The 17,223-nt window shown below is 36.7% G+C and overlaps 1 long non-coding RNA gene across 1 annotated transcript in view; it reads right to left on the reverse strand.

Annotated features, from left to right (window-relative positions):
- Positions 1 to 16,304, reverse strand: part of LOC136848633 (uncharacterized) — an 83,632-nt gene extending 67,328 nt beyond the window's left edge. The window contains exon 1 of the long non-coding RNA XR_010856072.1: positions 16,167 to 16,304. This is a non-coding gene — a long non-coding RNA (uncharacterized lncRNA). The remainder of the gene's footprint in view (positions 1 to 16,166) is intronic.
- Positions 16,305 to 17,223: the final 919 nt, after the last annotated feature.

The following is a 17,223-nucleotide window of genomic DNA, read 5'->3' on the forward strand; positions in this document are numbered from 1 at the left end:
CTCCACATACTCAAAGAAGACAAACTATCGTGACGTTTACATCGTTCACTGGACGAAGTTTTTCAAAGGTAGAAGCAGTTCCACGAGACTTTCCGTATTGGAAAAGGAAAAATCACTATTCGCAAAAATACAATTAACCTTTGAATGAATATACCCACAGAAAACGAAGATTGTTCATTAACAGTTTTAGAACAACAGCTGTTAATTCAGAATTGAAGCAGACAATAGTAGGTTTAGCATTAAGTTTATGATAGTTAATTATAAAAACAACCACCAAAACAATTTTAACGTTTGTCTTGTGTGCAGCCTTTCAATTTCCAGCAAACTACCAGTAAAACTTATGAAGGGAATTTATTCACTGTCTATGCTTGCGCAAGAAACCGATTGGGGTGAAGTAAATGAAAGCATTACAACGTCTTCATTTATTAGGCCCTTGTCACTGGCAGTTGTCTCTTAAGGACATTGGGAAATCATCATCACTATTATTAACATCATTATAAACAACGCATTATTTATGTCTACTAAATACCAGAAATAGCATGCATTACTCCAAGAGTATGGTATTATGAATTGTTTTTAATGAGAAAGTCTACTGCAGAGGATAAGTTACAAAAAATTAATGAAAACTTTTAACTCATAAACTGAACCTGAAAACGAACATTGGAACTCCTAATTAGGTGTTGCAGTATCTTTATAAGGTTTCATCAATGCCACAAATTTTCAAATCAATCTTTTTTTAACAATGACCAGCTTTGCATTAATTTATATAATTTTTTGGGCTGACACTAATTTATTCGTATAAAACAACTGCATACATATATATTTTAGTCAATATAAGTTCAATCACTAGGTTTATTTCATTGTAACTGTTACTCAGGTCTCTCATACATGCCATTAAATTATGATTTACATTTTACCAGTCTATTATTTAATTCCATGTGCTTCCCAGCGTCTTTATCATAGTGGTTCCAATGTAAAATTTATAAAGCAAAATAACTATATTCTCGAACATTTAATTTTGACTAACGTTTCCCAAATGTTGCCAGCAAACTTCAGGCAGTTTTTAAGACACTGGACAGTAAACTACACGAGGGCTATACAGTCGACAATGCTTGTGACGCCTATCGCTATCGGCATTCCTTCACCCAGCTGCTCTTAGTGCATGAGTGTCGGTAACATCTCACCAATAAATTATTTTCTGAGGAGCTTTCAGGCTAGAATATTATCACGTAAATAATTCCACCTTACACAAAAGACCAACGAAGTAGATTCATATAAGTATCCGGGAGTAAATACACTGGGCGATGGTGGGGCGAGAGAAGATACGAATTACAGAATAAGTGGAACAGGGAAGATAACACAATATGTGCAGAACAGGTGAGAAAATTCAAGTGCCTACGGAAGATAAGACTGGAATTTATCCGGGGGCTGATGACCCATCCCTGCTTTATGGAAGTGAAGCATGGATGCCGATTGTGAATGAAGGAAAAAATGTGGAAGCTGTTCAGATAAGCTGTTTGCATAGTGTGTCTGGCATAAGAGGAAATGTTAGGAAATATGGAGAAATAAAGAAGTGATAAAAAGGTTAGCAAAGGTGAGAGCTAGGATCAGTATCTTTTGAGTTGGTCAATTCAAATGGAAATAATAGAGGATGTATGGTTGGTGAAAAGTGTCCTATTTGAAAGTAAAGGGAAGGAAAAAGATTGCAAGACCTGCAGAGGACTGGACAGGTGGCATGAAAGAGGTACTGGAGAAGAAGCCTCAACATCAGAAGTGAATGGCGCACCTTGTAAGGGTTTTTGACGAGATGCTCATGAGCCTTCTGGGTCGGTGTATGACCCGGCTAATGTATTGGAAATATTCTGTCCTGGGCTAATCAGCGATTCGACAGTTACAGCATGAATGTGAAAGTAATCATTGACTTATCTGTCTAAAGGGACCCTTTCCACTTTAGAAACTGGAAATGTAATATAAGATTTATGCCAAAGACCAAGCACTGGGACCTATGGGGTCATTCAGCGCTGAAAGGGAAATTGAAATTAAAAGGGTTTTAAAGTGTAACAGGAGGAAAACCTCGAAGTTGCACTATGAATCAACTGTTAGGAGAGTGTGGAAAGTAAGATGGAAAAAAGAGAATATGAACGGAGGGACAGTAAAAGGAATGAAAGGGGCTGCAGCTCAGGACCGAGGGAACGCTGCAAAGAACCTTAGGTAATACCCACAGTGCACCGCGTGAGTCGCGCTGACGGCACTATCCCCCCTAGAGCGTTCCCACCTTAGGGAAAAGGTTTAACAATGAAAAATAAAAACATATATAAAGAGAAATTCCACAAGTGAGAAGTCTACTACTTACATAAACGAAAACTGATATAATTTTAAAAGTAATAGTAAAGCTAATATTAAAGCTAATAGAAAACTGTACATTTTACCTTCGAGAAACCTTAATCACGAATCCACGATTCTGATATATATATATATATATATATATATATATATATATATATATATATATATATATATATACATACTGTATATATATATATATATATATATATATATATATATATATATATATATATATATATATATATATATATAAAGAGGAATTTGCCTAAGACACGAGTGCCTATTGTAGCTATACACATACTTTACATATATCTCTATAAGATGTACACATACATACATACAATTAATAAGTCCCACATATCTGCTGGAAGTGCACCCCTGGCATCGGGTTCAACCGACCGCTGAGAGGGAGAGGAGGTCGGTGATGAATGAAATGGGACCAGAGCGAAAGGCAGCAACAACACGGAGGACTAAAACGGAAGACATAAAAGAGAACGTTATGAGGCCAATAATTCACATATAATTCCCTACGCCTGCCTGCAAGTCGCAGTTCGAAGGGGGCGCTCGGTATCAAGACCATTAGACATTAATGATGTAATGTCAATTACTTTCTCCGTATGGGACAAAGGTTACAGAATTTAATCCCGGGATAAGGATAAGCATGGCTAGAGGACGTTCTCACACACACGGCAAATTTCTAAGAGTTAATGAGTTTGTTGTCTGCTTGTACATTACCCTTTCGAAGGGCTAATAAATGTTCACAATTTACATACGTGAATTGGAAATTACATAACCATATTATTTTCACATGGTTAATGCATTACTATAATGTAAAAATTCCCTTAATATATTAATATTGAATGGTATGAAAATTTATAACACAAGGAGATCTTTATTTCAAGTAAGTTCATCGATAAGTCGGACGAAAAGGCCAGTTATTGTATTATGTGTACAGATCGCATATTCTCTCATAAATCTTTATCACTATACCTATCAAGTTTTATCCAGCTAATAATCCTTTTTTTCTTGTAGAGAGTGGTTCCTGGAGAGATCGTCCAATGTCTACGTGCAACATTTACACAATGAATGGAGTCGTAAGGCCCACCTATCTTCCTACTTTCCGGGCCTCTTACGCGCAGCATAATCTCGCGCGATTAACGAGCTCAGCTTTAATCCATTTTATCATTTGTACTGTACTTGTTAGTTTAATCTGGCTCACGAGTTAAGTTCAGTTCTCTATATAGAAATCTGGACACAGTATTTTCAAGAATTTGATATTACCTTTGAAAGGAATATATTCAAAACTTACTACAGGTATTAATGCTCGGGTGCAATTAGGACTGTGACATGAAACATGGTTTACAATATTACTGAATTGCATACTCGACATTTAAGAAAAGATTAGGTGACATAGCCATTAATATTAGCAAAAAAAACAAACATGTTATTATAAGGCGTGGTAATATCACTTCAGTTCAATTATCCTGCAAAGATGACTGTTGCATGTTACAATACGGTTTAATATTTTCAACTATTTAGCAACTTGTTGATAAAATAGTTGCTTTATGCTTTAAGTTTGTGATAAGATTTTTAATCAGATTAAAATGTTTAGTTTTAAGGCATAAAGTTGAATATTTTAATTTCAGTGTACCACAATCTAATAACAAAAAGCATATGTTTCAAACTCGATACTTCATAGTTAGGAATGAGCTGCATATGTTGTTAATTGAGAATGAATGGCTTGAAGAAAATTATCTATAATTGTTTTCATTTAACTTCAGCTGGTATCTAAAACAATAATTGTTAATCATTAGCCTAATTGTTCACCATAAAGAGTGGATTACCAAAACCAATACTAGAACTTAATTTCAGAGCACTTGAGCATCTGGATAGACATTATTTATATGTCCTTGGAAAGTGCCATGTGCTAACATAAGAAGAAAAAGAAAGGGAAGAGAGCAAGAAAGAGTAAGAACGTCAAAACATACGTGTGTGTGTGAATGTATATATATATATATATATATATATATATATATATATATATATATATATATATATATATGTACGTACATATATATATATACAGTATATGTACATACATATAGATATATATATATATATATATATATATATATATATATATATATATATATATATATAAATATATATATATATATATATATATATATATATATATATATATATATATATATATATATATATATATATATATGACTATAACCATTTTTGTACGTGATTCATTTATCACACATTGCCACAGGTGAAAAATAAGGTCCTGACCGGTTTCTACTTTGTTTCCAAGCCACTGACGAATACACACAGACAATAATTATAAAATAAAGCAGTACATTATCATCCATGACGCACGCAAATTACCAGCACGAACGGATGAAGTTCTTTTCCCATCGATGAATGGCCCATTGAAATTCTAAACACAAAGCCTGCCACTCTAAAAAAAAAAAAGGAAAATATAGAAGGAGAACCAACACATCTCCAAAATCATGTAACCGAGCATATTCTCCAGTTCTCAAAGCGTGCTCAGAATTTCATGTGCGAAATATCCATCAATGTACAGTAGGTCTCTAAATGTCAAAATGAGAAACTCTCCGCTCTCAAGTTCATTCCTTGCCTAAAATTCTCTCTGTCTGTCTGTCTGTGTCTCTCTCTCTCTCTCCCTGGCTCTTCTCTTTCTTCTCCTTCTCTTCGGCTTCTTCTTCTTCCCACCCTTTGGTCGTATGAATGTTGCATCGTCCCTGATTGTCTTGATTAGTTTTGAAGACGGGGGATCAATTATGCGTGTGTGTGTAGTCCTCGATATGTTGGGAAACGGGGGAGCGTCCGAGAGGGACTTGTCTTATGGATGCCATTACAAATTCAAGTCAATTAATTATTTCCGACTTGTTATAGTCACCTCAAGTCTTTACGAAGAAAAAAGAATATTTATAATAAAAAAAAAAAACTGCCGCTCGCCCTTGATTAGGCCTACATTATTCAGCCTATTTAGTAATTTCATGTGCCGACTAGTCAGTGGAAGTAATGAAATCGATAATCAGGTTATGGGTTCTCCGTCAAAATGTCTTATTCAGTGAGAATAACTCCGGCAAAGATGAGACGTGCTTTTGAAATCTCGACCTTAATTATGTAGACATGAAATCAAAGTTCCTAATGGCGGTTTCAAATGTGCTTATGTCAGCGGGTGCCCGCGCGCGCGCGCGCGCGTCCGCGTATGTGCGTGTGAGTAAGGGGACACGTGTGTAATGTACGTCTGCATGACTTCATGCATACGTTTGCATATGCCGAGGGGAGTTTTTGTGTGTTATCTAAGTTTCTTGTCTCTCTCCTTGAACATGTACATAGGTGAGTATGTGCACGCGCTTATGCGTAGAAGAAAGAGAGCAGGGGTGAGAGGTACGCGGACAGAAAGACGAACAGATATAAACCGACTTACTCCTATATCTCTTTAAAGTCCTTTCTGAGCCGCTGTTTAGTACGAGAAAAGAAATTTCAGTTAGATCGACCGATTAGGCTGATATCTTTAATTCATTGTCCTTAAGGCCGGGTTGTTATACGATTTAAATATAATCTGAAGGTTAAATTTTAAGGGGAGGACATTTTTATACAGCCTATTGTCATTGTTGCTTAAATACAGTAAATTGTAAATAAAATTCTAAATGCTGAAAAATGACATATACAAATATTTCTATGAATGTTTTAGGCAACAATCTCGCGCGAGCGCGCGTGAGAGAGAGAGAGAGAGAGAGAGAGAGAGAGAGAGAGAGAGAGAGAGAGAGAGATTCATTCCCTTCCGAGTATGTTAATATACCATCTTGCACTTCACTGGACATAAATTACTATCGATTAAGAAATGAAGTATTTCAGCGTACCTTCAGTTAAGGAAAATTTTTAAAAATTACTGTGGAAAGCTTGGGTACACATGTTACGACGAAGGTCAAGGTTTTAGATTATAGGTTATATAGTCACCACCTGGGGTAAGGCAGCTAACTGTGGCACCTGAGATGGGCCTAGAACCACAATCACCGTTATGCCTACTCCAGGAAATGAAGATTAACATAATCAAAAGGAGGGAAGCACAAGTCCCACGCCGCCCGCATATTCCACATCTACCGCAAGATATGTTGCTTATATGTATTTATACTAATAGGTATACATATATACTTGCACGAAAAAGTATAGCATTTTTATTCGCACTTCGTAAAAAGACAGACATATAAAATGATGTTTAAACCTGTGTACTAAAATATTGTGATTTACCTATAAATGTACTTTCCAAGTCTACATTCGCATAACAGTCAGAATATTATAAGAAATATTTAACTTTAGCAATGTAATATAAAATGTCAATGAATATGATCAAACAACGTGCTTTCTATCGATCATTTAAAGTTAGAAGTTCAGTTTTATGATATAAGTACATAGCATCAAACTGGCATGATTCTGCTTCGTTATCTTCCAAGTTTTAAATAATTCCAAAAATATTCTCAAGTACGGAACAATTATCACTCCTTTTCCCGAAAAAAAAAAAAATGAATTGCATTGATAATTCTGCAAGTACTTTTAAACGAATAATTTTAAACATCCTACAACGGATCATACGAAAGAAAACACCCCTTAGTCGAAACGCACGGAAGGCACGAAAAGCAACAACAGACGAAATTACTAATAACCGGATACGAAGGAGATGACAAAGTAGGGGCGACATTTCGCCGGAACTAATGTGTGCTTCAGCACAACTTTCCTAATGTCTGCTCATTCCGCCCTGAAAAAAGACCCACCATGAAAGAATTTTATGCTTATTCATATCAGGTGCACCGGGTGCCGTCCTTGCTGTTCCATTAGAAAACTAAGGCAATTAACTTTTTAACCCATCGGCCCCTCACACTAGCTGCTCCGAAGGGTTATGGTCATTGACGCCCCCGGGGTGGGTGACGCGCCGCCTGGCCGATGTGTAGTATACCTGCCTGCCTGCCTGCGCTCGCTCTCATCATCGAGGGAATTATTTCTTTGAGGTAGATATCGTCCGTACAGATTTAAGACACTGAAAAATCACGGTCCTTCTTTATGGATTCGTTCGTTACAACCATATTTATACAACGTATTAGTCAAGGTTTAACCCGGTATTTCTTAATAGCATTATGTTCTTTGCATGAAAAGACAAAAAAAAAAGTTAATAAAATGAAACTGCAAATTTGATTCAACAGAACTTTCTTAATAGGGTATATTTTCTAAACCTTTCAAAAATCCAAAGTATAACGTAATATAGTTCACCGTAATTTGAAGAATTATATCTTTCCAGAATCGGATGGTTAACATCAACATACGAAAATATCTTACTTATTTTGAAAGCTTATATTATTTCAATGATGCGTAATATATCTTAAGAACAATAACACCACAAGCAACAGCTGCTCGTCATATATGCAATGTGAATAAACTACAATAGGAAAATTGTAGTTTATGTAGAACACGTGTTAATGGTTTCAGAGCTTGAAGGAAGGAAATCTTTCCCAAAATATTTGACCCGACAAAAATATATACGTGTAAATGACAAAGAAGCCAACTGTACACTTCCATTTCATGTCTTCTAACAGCTGAAAGTCTACAGAAATGTTCCAAGTCCTAATTTTATTATCGTTGATTTATTTAAGCTTTCTCCTCATTCTTTAGACCGTCCTTTATTAATTCAAGACCAATTCGGTTTTATGATATTCACTAAGTAATTCCTATTGTTCTTCAGTCTCAATATTAGATAATATATATCACTGTCACATGAAAATTCTGTCCCTTTCACCATTACTTGTCCCTTAACTATTTAAAGGCAAAAATTTCTCACGATTCACATCTCTCGAATTCTTCCTCCTATTTTATCTTTCAACATAATCACGCTTCAAAATTTTCTTTACCAGTTTCTCCCTCTACCCTTCACTTCCATTTCCTGGCTGTTGCAACGCCAGCCTATTCATCCGATCAACAAACTGACGCTTTATATTAAAAAATAAAAACACGTCTTGCGCAATTATGTTAGCACTCCTTTATCACAAGCATTGCAATGCTTCGAAACGTCAAATCGACCAGTTTCTGGTCCATTTTCCTCATTCCGATTCATATTGATTCTATCAATGATGCATCTTCCCTTTTCTCCCTCATTCTTCTCCATCCTTTCTATCCACTCAAACCATCCCAACTCTTCTCCCCTCCTCTTGCCTCCCCCATCCATCTTTCTTTCTCTCTCCTCTCTCTCTCTCTCTCTCTCTCTCTCTCTCTCTCTCTCTCTCTCTCTCTCTCTCATCATACCCTCTCTCCGCCCCTCCTGTGCCCCTTAGAGCCCACCAACCCAACCCGTCCCCCTTCCATCAGCCATCTCCCTATCGTCAGAGAAGGGGGGCAGGGGGAGGGGGGTGGCCCCAACCCCCCGAATGATGCAGGCTGCACGTCACACAATAAAACATATTAACAATAAGAATTTGAGGTCCGCGCATTGTCAGGATATATCTGGGAGTCACAAAAGGGCTGAAGGCAATACATTTGGCAGCAATCCATTACTGATATTGTCAGACCAGTCAAAAAAGACACATTTTAAATTCAAGAGCTATTCAGATATATAGACGCATTTGGTATTATAAAATGTTAAAAATGGATTTCCTTAATGTACGACGATATCTGAAAATGTGATGCAATTTTTGGGAATCACGTCGGTACAATATAGCTCATTCGCCCGGTGAATGGTAATGCTGGTTTCGGATGGTTTGGGAGGGGAGGGAGTAAGGAGGGAGGGAGGGAGGGAGGGAGGAGGAAGGAGGTACGAAGGGAGAGAGAGAAAGAGAGAGAGAGAGAAAGAGGAGAATGCCATCGGCTTTTTCATGGTATAAATAACAAACTGGATTCATTCCATTCCCGGGTGGTAGAAGATATGATGTTTCCACTCGATTGTCTGAAGGGTTTAAGGACGTCTTTTGAAAGCATTTTTATTCTCATTCTAGCGCTGCAGCGGGACATACATGCCTTTACACACAGACAAGATATTAATCTTAGGTTTAATGTTGTGTTCTTCCACACGACGAAAGATAGACCTGATGCGATAAATCAAGCGACATGAATGGAATGAAGAAACACTCTTTACGGCAGTTTCCTTATTTGACGAATTGGTTTCTCATGAGTAATCGAGCATGAGATTATCCTGTCCTGTTTACAAATCGGAATCATCCCTGTCATAAAAGTATTTGTCCATTGATTTAAGTTAAAGAATAAAGTATGGACAGAGTTGCCAGGGCAAATAATTAAAACTCTTCATTAATTTCCGGAGAATATTTTGAGCGAAGACATGCTTCCGGCGTCAATGACCATAGCTGATGGGGACAAAAATAAATAAACCAACCAAAATTTATAATAACCTCTGTAGTTATTATTGCCAGGTTAATATAAAACCAATCTACCAGTCGAGCAATTAATGACCATCTTAGGTTAGATCATTTAAAAGAGAAAAAAAAAATTATGCCCATTGCTGGGTTGTGAAAGAACTCTTGTGCATAAAACTTCCACAGCATTAGCTGCCTCATACGCCTGAACGGAAGGCTCATCAGTAGCGAGTCAGACCTCACTACACAGTCAGGACAGTCAGTCAGAACTAACTTTGGCTGCTACCATGGTTATACCAAGCACTCCTACCCGGACACTGCTGCACGAGGAAGTGCCAGCTACTTAGGATTCTAATGCACCACATCAAAAGGCAGAACGGAAAGTTGTAAGGCCCACTGGAAAGAGAAGCGTCAGTAATTGGGTGATGAGCCTCTGTTTCTCCAGGCAAACTGCAACCATATAGAGGCTTACATAGCCTATGTGTGTGCGTGTATCACAATATCTCTGAATATCGAATTCACTCTATGTTGGGAATCACTTACATACAAGGATAATAACAACTGATTTATGCGTCTGCCCCTGGCAGGATTCGAAACTGGTCTTTAGGTTTAGATAGTGATAGACGGTCAATTATTAAACATTGAGTGTCACTCAAGAGAGACCATTAATGTTAATCATCATAGAGTATTTGATTTTCGTTTTAGTGCGTCTCACAATGGAGACACTTTTTAACATTCTGGCGAATCCCACATTTTAGTATCTTGTAAAACGGTTTTTTTTACTGTTAGTTACATAATGGTAATTGTCAACACACACACACACATATATATATATATGTATGTATGTATGTATGTATGTATGTATGTATGTATGTATGTATGTATGTATGTATGTATGTATATGTATGTATGTATGTATATATATATATATATATATATATATATATATATATATATACACACATTGACAATTACCATTATGTTACTAATAGTAAAAAAACCTGTTTTACAAGATACTAAAATGTTTATATAAAATATATATTACATATATATTATAAATATATGTAAATATACATATATGTATGTATTCATATACAAATAATGTATGTATATAGTATGAAATATCAAATTTCGACTTGTAAACTTACAGCTTTAGTCTTGTCCAAATTAGATGAGACTACATATTTCATATATAGTATAAGCAAATTAGATGAGACTACATATTACATATATACGAGTATTATATGTATATGTACATATCATATATGTATGTATGTATATATACAAATAATGTATATATACATATGAAATATCAAATTTCGACTTGTAAACTTACAGCTTTAGTCTTGTCCAAATTAGATGAGACTATGTGTCTGTCCTTATGCGGCTGTAGAAAAAACAGAAACGATCTAATTTCACCTCTTCACTGGGTATTTGATTTTCTTTTTGGTGCATGTCAAAATGGAGATATTCTTTAACATTCTGACGAATCACACCTTTGGGTATCATGTAAAGTAGGTTTTGTGTTGTTAATATAATGATAAATACCAATATATATATATATATATATATATATATATATATATATATATATTTATATATATATGAATATATGTATATATATACATATAAATATATAAAATATATATGTATCTATATAGATAATATCTTTTATCCGAGCCAGGGAACTCCTCAGCACCTTAAGAGATCCTATGATCAGTGTCCTGTGCAACATTTAAAATAGTATCCTACAACAAACAAAGGCGAAAATAATCCCACTGTCATTCTTTTTCGAAAACCAAAACAACCTAAGCACACATCACGGCAGGTAACAATAAGAAGCCTTGAGAAAGAATGGCTGAGTTCTTTTTGGTACCAATCCATCCTCTCCTTGTAGGGAGTATTTGTACTATCAGCTAACTTTAACATAATTGGAAGATGCAACTCCTGTAGCCTCTATTCCATTTATATGCAAAATGGCCTACATCACAAATGATCATGACACGTGTACACTTACTATGTCTAAAGATTCTCTCAAAAATCCTTGGCTATAATCGGAAGTCAATGTACAAAGTACTTTTGTTGTTATACGTGCCATTATATCTATCACTGTGAAAAGCATTTTAGCGATAGTGATCTACCTGGTGCAACTCGAAAAGTGAGCCTTTTTCATTGATAGTATAGCTAAAAAATGATGTCTACGTGAAATCTTTTATACAGAATAAAACAATCTGAGGCAATACTGCCATTACAGTTAATAATACTTTCTCAAAAAATATTATATACAGTACAGAAATGCCTTCTCCGCATTGATTATATTTTATGAACAGTATGTAAATCAAATATAAACACAAAACCCAAAAAGTCTATGTCAACAGAAGAGCGTCACATCATCCCTACTCATTTTCGTCCAAGCATTGAGGGAACATTGAGGGAAAAATTCGTCGAAGATAATATGTGATATTAAGAGAAAAATTCGTTTAGAGAAAAACAATTTCTGCGGACGCTATCATGGGAGGCATTTCAAGTCGGACCGAAATTTGGGAGCGCGGGATGGGTCGCGGCTGGCCCACGAGAGAGCACCGCCTCGGCCCTCTTCCCGCTCATCTAACTAGTACTTGAGAGAAAAAAATGGTTGAAGTTTAAATTTGATATTAAGTCAGAAATTCGTTCATAGAAAACAAAGCCGGAGGATACTTCACGGAAAGTATTTCAGGGCGAAACATTACTCTGAATATTGGCAGCTGAAGTGTCTAAGGGGCACTATCTGAAAAATTGTCTACGAAAAAATTACCGCGCACTTTCAGTCCTCTCTCTCTCTCTCTCTCTCTCTCTCTCTCTCTCTCTCTCTCTCTCTCTCTCTCTCTCTCTCTCTCAGGTCAAATACCAGTGAGACGCCCAACCTAAATGCCTTTGTCTACCCTAAGCCTGAAAGAAAATATGAAAAAGAGAGAAGGCTTAATAATGAATACCTTACAAAATTTCGAAGATTTCGAAGTTCTAAAGTAACAACGTAATAGGAACATTACGGAGGAACGAACGCTCCGCAACGCCACTCTCATCCGTGCAGCACTCGCTCCCTTAAAAGCAAATTGGTAATAAAACAGGCTCATGAAGGGCAAACTAAAGTTCCAGTGCGCAACCCTTAGTTTTTATTTGGATTGCTAATCTGTTGTAAGCAACATAACACAAAAATTATGGGTGGATTTATACGAAATTTTTATCAGTGGTGAGCCTCTGGACTGGCAATAAGGCATCAGATTTTGAGAAAGAACAGAACAGGATATAGAATTCAGGCCAAAGGCCTAGCGCTGGGACCTACGAGGTCATTCAGCGCTGAAACTGAAACTGGCAGTAAAATGTCTGAAATGTGTAACAGGAGGAAAACCTCGCAGTTGCACTATCAATCAATTGTTAGGAAAGGGTGGAGAGTAAGACAGAAGAAAGAAAACATGAACCGAGGTGCAGCAAAAGGAATGAAAGGGGTTGCACCTAGGGGCCAAAGAGACACTGCAACGAACCTTAAGTAATACCTACAGTGCATCGCATGAGGTTCACTGACGGTACTAATTCCCTTCGGAGGATTTCGAGAAAGGCAGGAATTAGTGGAGAAGGGGTTTAGTGGGGGTGGCAGAGCAAAAGCAAAATAAAACAAAAATTGTAAACAATAATTATCCTGCCAAAAACTACAAGGATATTTCAATCGGAAATTATCTGAATTTATTAAAATATCAAAATATTCTCTAGTTGATATTATTATTATTAATAAGCACAATGAACATACATCTATAAGGAATAAGTTAAAGGGACATGAACTTGCTAAGCAATCTGACCAATTACTGAATGCCAATTTGTAAAAAAAAAAAAGTTTGAAGAAAGGAGCAGAACCGTAGACATACAGCAAAAATATACAATTCATTGACTAATTTAGCCTATCAATTTGGCCTCAAAACCTTAAAAGTGCATCGATGTTAAACGTCTAAGCACATGTACAAATAAAAATATTTCCATACATGCTTTAATGCCCAGCACATTCCTGACAGTCATGAAGGTTTAACAATCATTACAAAAAGGATGAGGGTACCTAGCCATAAAAAAGAATCCATGTCATACTGGAGTGGCCAATCCTCTGACGACTTACTATAGAACTGTATCTCCTGAGAATTGCCGCCCTAGTAATTTACAGCATTTTCAGGTACTACTCTCCCACAAAAGCTGACCTTTTCTCTAGTGTTGAATTGCGCATGTCCTTAAACAGTGGTGAAATTGATTTGTGAAGCATTCACACTCAACCCTTTCATTTCCTGCCACCCCAACACGCACAGTTGCAAAACAGTAATTTAATTACTGGCCTCGCAAGTAGAGCAGAAAGAAAGATCAACCCTAAAAGTGCTAAAACATATGGGTGTTTAGGATCTAAATCTAATAACTGAAGTGCACTCAAGACATCATGGTAAACAAAAAGAATTCCAGCATCATAAAACAAAATTTCTATGAACAAAATTAAAACGTAATACACGCCAAAAATAAAAGTCATGAGACACCCAAGTAAGCTCTTACGCAAAAGAAAAGGGCAGCTGCAGATTTTGTTGCTGGTACCCTGAAGCGAACATTTCTGCCCGATTAACAAATTATTCACAGAAAGCTCAATCCGTATCTCTGCCATCTACATCATTAAAACAGTGAAAGATAGTCTCAATATAATAATAATAATAATAATAATAATAATAATAATAATAATAATAATAATAATAATAATAATAGCAGTTTCCTATTGAAGTACCCTGACGAACCATAGATGGGGAAGCAGAAGAACATTGCTACAGATATACGCGCTTGCTTATCGAGAAATAAAATGAGATACAGCATATTGTCCCACATAAACCCTAAGAAAACAGTGTTCAGAATGAGAGAAATAAAACATGGATGCTTGATAAAAAAAATTAAGAGCAAATTGTCCCAAATAATATAAAAATGAGAATGTGAAGACAATAAATTCCTGAGATAATTAAACCATCCATTTACAATAGCCTGCAATCTGAGCCTAAAAGGCAAATACTTAAGGACCCGAAATTACAATAAGAAAAAGAAAAATGAAATAAGTATATACACTTGACGCATGTATACAACATAAATGCGTCAAGTAATGACGAGTTTATAATATAAGGATTCTAGAAAGATAGCTATAGTGTACGCCTGTAATCTGATTATTTACATAATGTCTATGGTACTATTTTCGACGTTTCAGGTTAAGCGAGCTAGACTACTGTAAAATGGGTGAGGATTCTAGAAAGATAGCTATAGTGTACGCCTGTAATCTGATTATTTACATAACCGTCTATGATACTACTTTCGACGTTTCAGGTTAAGCGAGCAAGACTACTGTAAAATGGATGCTGTGTGTCGGTAGAGCTGCGGACTGGCACTCGCTGGGCCGGAGTTCGATTCCCCGGCCGGCTGACGAAGAGTTAGAGGAATTTATTTCTCGCTATAATGTGGTTCGGATTCCACAATAAGCTGTAGGTCCCGTTGCTAAGTAACCAATTGGTTCTTAGCCACGTAAAATAAGTCTAATCCTTCGGGCCAGCCCTAGGAGAGCTGTTAATCAGCTCAGTGGTCTGGTAAAACTAAGGTATACTTAACTTTTTTTTTGTGTCGCACAGTGGGACTTGACATGAATCATTGTCCCTTAGCTATTTTGATAAGAACATGGCTATAGCTACCGAGTTGCCGCCGGACTTGGACTGAAAAAATGTAGCGTGGACAAAAACAAGTACTTGAAAGGAATTAATGCCATCCAACGGTTTGAGTAACATTTGTATGATTTATTCTGTAGTTAGTGTAATGAGTTTTACCCTCCCCATAAAAAAAAGTCTGAAATATTGAAATATGGTACTAAAATGGGATACTATAGCACCCAATGACTGGCAAGATAAAAAAAGGTGCAATAAATAGGCCTATAGTCAACTGACAAAATACAGTTTGGTTACAGTAGCTTATCTACACGAAACAGTGAAAATCAAAGCTTTATAATACACAAAGAACTTTGTTACAGTATATGAAATCACGTTAAATTTTATGAATTCCACATTTTCATACAAATGTCTTAGCTTTCAATAAGAAACTTAAGGTTAATGTGGTCTGAAAATGATAAAAGTGTATGGTCGAAATAACCTTCTCTACTTAGGTTAAACATAACCAAGGAGGTAAAATACAGTTTATCAAAAAGAAGGCATGTGTGTCTACCAAACGTTAAAAAAAGGGCACGTACTTCGTGCATAGGAAAACAAAATCTATATGGGCTAAAGCATACAACCAAACGTCCAGAAAGCTGGGTTGACTCTGTTGTGTTAAATAATGATCTGCATTTCATGTACAGCCTAACTTACAGTACCACATTTCACAGGTATTGGGAATAATACTTACATTGGACATCAACTTGTTGCAATACTATGAAATGTCAGCCGTGCTGGGACTTACTGAGGCAGGGTTTAGGCCTCAGCCGTGTTGGGCCCTATTGAGGCAAGGTTTGGGCCTCAGCCGTGTTGGGACCTATTGAGGTAGGGCGTAGGCCTCAGCCGTGTTGGAACTTACTGAGGCAGGGTTTAGGTCTCAGCCGTATTGGGACTTACTGAGGCAAGGTTTAGGCCTCAGCCGTGTTGGGACTCATTAAGGCAGGGCTTAAGCCTAACATGCTCCTTCCAAATTGCTATCAAAAGAATGGAAGGGCAGCTTTCTGCATGAACTGCCATTTGCCACCATAAGTGATGAACTTATTATTCAACTGTTTATATTCTGAAACAGACTGCAGACAGCCATGGAATGAATAAAAACCACAACGCCGACAAAGCACATCACCTCACGAATAGTCACGATCACATTTGGTTACACACTGCACTGACAACGTAACTAAATCACAATATGTGGATTTATGTTGTATGTGTTGTAGTACCCCGCCACGGCTCCTAATAGTAATTATTCTGTATCCGGTTACCGGCGTTACTTTTTTATTAGTGATTGTGAAGTGATTAAGTTATTTCCATTCAGAATTATATTTACGAAAATCAAGTTGCTTAAATGTTCTTCTCGGGGTTGTTCACCGAGTGAATAAGGTGAGGAGGGCTTATGGCGCTCTAAAGCTAGGCCTATGTTAAACTAGGCCTAATATCCATTCACACCAAGAGGGCTCTGGTTTTTTCATTCTTAGTAGACTAGGCTTTTGCATTTTTGTTCTAATCGGCATATATCCACAGTTGACCTCTTTTTAGTAGCAGATTTTGCTATTTACTCCACTAGCTAAAGGCTTGCGCGAGCCAGGCTGTGGTAGGTTAGCGATTAGGCGTACTCTAGGCGCTTTTACTAGTCGTTGGGATGAGCTTTTCTGCTCCCTTTACAATGTTCCTTCAGTTGGAATAACCATTCATCACCATATCAGCACTTCCTAGTTGACTGAATGGGGTGTTTGTTACGAAAGGTAGGAAGA

The sequence above is a fragment of the Macrobrachium rosenbergii genome, chromosome 19, assembly GCF_040412425.1.
Source record: "Macrobrachium rosenbergii isolate ZJJX-2024 chromosome 19, ASM4041242v1, whole genome shotgun sequence".
NCBI lineage: Eukaryota > Metazoa > Arthropoda > Malacostraca > Decapoda > Palaemonidae > Macrobrachium > Macrobrachium rosenbergii.